We start from the raw sequence: 3,991 nt of genomic DNA on the forward strand, positions 1-3,991 counted from the left end.
AATTCAGCCTTGTGGGGTGTGGGAATGTCTGCTCGTCAGCAGGTGGACTGCGTGCATGTAGACAAGGGTGGGCAGTGCCTGAATCCCCCTATCTTCTCCATGGCAAAACACTGGGCCATGTCTCAACCTGTGCACGAGCACAACGCCAGCTACCTGCATTATATAAGTGTGTGGAACAACTCCATGTGCCCACGTACAGTGCAACACGGAAGGTGCCAATGCATGGCTCGCCACACCTGCTCACTCCACTGCTGACTGCAGTCACAATTGACGCAGCAAGTAAGACTGTGCCACACATAGGTAAAGTCTCAAAAGCTGTGGCTGTGAGTGGAATGCAAGACATATCCAAATTCCCAGAGGAAATGTGCCAACTTGGAAACGAATGAAACATGGATGTTGCATGGAACAAAATTAACATTGTCTTTCTAACACACAGGTCAACGTCGTGGATCACCCCCCAACACTGGGGGGGGAAGACTCACAGGACCCGGCTCTGCGGGATGACGGACCCACCGGCAGCGACGACTCTCACCACTCTGTGGACGACCCCGACCAACCTGGCCTCTCTGGTGTCCAACCACCTGCAGCACCTGCGTCAGGTACAACTGGGCCAACCACCACCCCCACTCCTGCCACATCCCAGGAGACACCCAGGATCCCTGCCCCACCACCACAATGCAGCCAGGCTGACCAGGAGGGACACGGTGTACCGGGCACCCAGGAGGAGGCAGGTGACAACGCTAATGCCACCCCTCAGGGGTCCCGGAGACCCGATGTGCCCACAAGGGCAGGCCAGGTGCAAGTGGGCAGGGGTGGTGGGAGTGGAGGACGGCGGAGGCGCGAGCCTGACCAGTTGGCTGCGGAACCGGTATATTCCCATGTCAGAAACTTCCTGGACACATACCGGCAGGACACCACGGGCATGGCCCAGGTTGTGTCCACCCTCGAGGAGCTCAAGACCCAGCAGGCCCAGCAACATGCGGAGCAACATGCTTGTCTATTGCGACACCAAGGGCGGATGGAGGACAGACAGGCTGAGCTCGTGACGGTGTTCACGGGAATTCACCGTACACTCCGTCGGATAGCCGACAACATGGGCAACCCTCCCTGTGCCACCAGGCGTAGAACATCACCACCCACAGGGAGGGATCAGGAGGAGGAGGAGACATTCGACGGAGCATCCCAAACATCGTCACGGCCTGCTTCTGAGGGTTCCCGCAGGAGGGCGGGTCGTCCACGGAAAAGACCGTGAGGGTCGGCGCAACAGCACCATCTCCCAGGACACCTGGCCTGGCACCTGGCCCACTGGACCAACAGCAGCACATCAGCAAAAGACATTCTCTGCCACATGGACTTGCTGGTCACTGTCTGACCAATGTTGACAAAGACTGTGGCATGGACTCTGAGGATTTCCAATGGCAAGAACACCAACTCCCCTAGTGAACTTTGGATTCCACACACCCGGAAAGCCCCTCATGTCATGCCCCCCCCACGTACCCCAACAAAAATAAAAAGTTACACGATAAAGAGATGATGCCTACATTTTGCATTATTACCTTACATGTGTTTTGTAAAGTCTAACCATGCCTGAGTTCTCATATGACTTCAACCATCCACACCCTGGGGCCTGAGTCTGGCACAGGACACACATGGGTCACAATGTATTAGGCAACACAGACATGGAGCACCATACACACCCATGATGGGCCCAACCAGCTGAGGGGGTGGCCGCACAACCGTGCCGACAGACATATTGAGTACAGCGACAGCCATGCGATGAGGTCAGGGATCATGTGGAGTGTCCTGGGGGGCACCCAGGTATATGTGGACAGGTGGCAGAACCATGTCCTGCAAGCTTGAGTCAGGTGGATGCAGAGAATGGTGGCCTGGCCAACGTTGGATGCATGGGGATGGCACATGTCACAATACCCACACAGTCATGGACATCATGCACAATACACAGTCTAATCCCACACAAACAGCTTGCATCTTGCTACTCGACACATAGACACATAGCCACTATCACGGAAAACCATGCCAGACATGCCGTATGCACCGTGGCAACACACCAGCATTGACTGAGAATAGGCACCTTGGAGGCATAGGGACACCTTTATTATTCATGTATTCGGGAATGCAGAGGCAACTCGGAGTACACATACACAGGTCATGTGGAGTAACATGTGGGTCCAACACTGGAACCCCCCTTCTGCAGCACAAATGCGTGATAGCCATGGAACTGGCACACAAGTGTCAGCTAACAGCTAAACACCCCCTGCTGCTCACGGAGAGGCTGCCATGCACCATTGATCCTCTGATGTGGAAGTCCCACACCATGTCAAGCCAATGCAAACCGTATGTGTCCGAGGGCAGTGTTACACACATTGATGCCATCATCACAATCCACTATCCCATCACAGATGACTGTCAACAAGTCTGACCATCTATTCAGGTGTACCCAGCTACATGTCATGTGTCCCATGGTGATGCGACATGTCTGCAGAGGAACCAAACATCGACAGGGGAAGTGTGCACACATCGTAAACAACTGCCACACCCAATACACCCCTGATGCATCCCTTACCCTAAGGAGACTTCCAAACTTGTCCGTGCGTGTAACGCTGAGTCAGCACACGATGACGTGTCCATGAGGAATAGCAGTGCCACAACAATGCAACCACCAGACGGCATGCGCAAGTACCTGGGGATGAGAGACACACAAGAAGTCAGCCACAAAAAGCACAGCCACTTGCATGTGCATGTACTCGACACATGTAAGGATGACAACATGCTAGGTCACAATTATGACTGGGGAAATACACTCATCACTGGCACCATCACTCCAGTGACACATCCACACACACCTCTGACTCACGTGGCATACATGCAGATGGACACACACATTGCAACACATGCCACACGGGGACCAATGTGTGCACACTCAGACACTGGTACTCACCACTAAGCAAAGAAGTCGCGTATGAGCCGACTCCGAATGTCCTCTTGTGGAACCACATCCTCCACATCACTAGCCTCATTGCCAAGCCCTTCGTCCTCCACGGGTGGATGGTCCTGATCATCTTGATCCAGGATGAGTGGCACAGCTTTCTCAACTGCCATGTTGTGCAGCATGCAGCAGACCATGAAGATTTTGCAGACCTTCGCCGGGGCATATGGGAGGGCGCCGCCGGTCTTGTGGAGGCATCTGAATCGGCTCTTCAGGAGGCCAAATGTCCTCTTTATCACTCGCCTTGTCCGGCCATGGGCGGTGTTGTAGCGGAGCTGGGCCGGCATGCTGGGGTTGCGGAGAGGTGTGATCAGCCATGGCATGTTGGGATAGCCAGCGTCCCCTACATGGAAACCACATGGACATAAGTAGGACAGGAGAAGCGGTCGTGCTGGAAGTCTACGCAAAATACAGGACAGACAGAGTGTACCCACCAACAACACATGCTCGTTCGTTGCGCAGCTGCGTCATCATTTCAGGCACCCTGCTACGCCTCATGATGTAGGCATCGAGTGCTGATCCTGGAAAACGAGCACAGACAGGTGAAATCACCATGTTGGACAGACACACCACAAGGGCATTGATGGAGTGGTAGTGTTTGCGATTCCTGTACGCTACCTCCTGTGCCTGTGGTGGTACCAAAGCCACATGTGTCCCATCTATGGACCCAATGACATGGGGCATCCCTCCCAGGGCATAGAATCCACGCTTGACCCCAGTCAACAGTTCAGGAGTTGGGAAATGGATGAACTCATCCAGGTGAAGCAACATGGCCTCTAAGAAATCATGCAGCACACGACTGAACATGCTCTGGGACATGCCACCAACATGATCTATGGTATATTGAAAGGTACCCGTGGCAAGAAAATGTAGGGCTGCCATTACCTTCAGCTTGGGTGTCAGTGCCGTAGGATACCTGTGCAGCGGTTGCAGGTGTGGTGCCAGCCTTGCCGTCAACTCCTCAATCAACGGTTGGGGGAAGCG

The sequence above is a fragment of the Triturus cristatus genome, chromosome 3_2 (genome assembly GCF_964204655.1).
Source record: "Triturus cristatus chromosome 3_2, aTriCri1.1, whole genome shotgun sequence".
In the NCBI taxonomy this organism is placed as follows: Eukaryota; Metazoa; Chordata; class Amphibia; order Caudata; family Salamandridae; genus Triturus; species Triturus cristatus.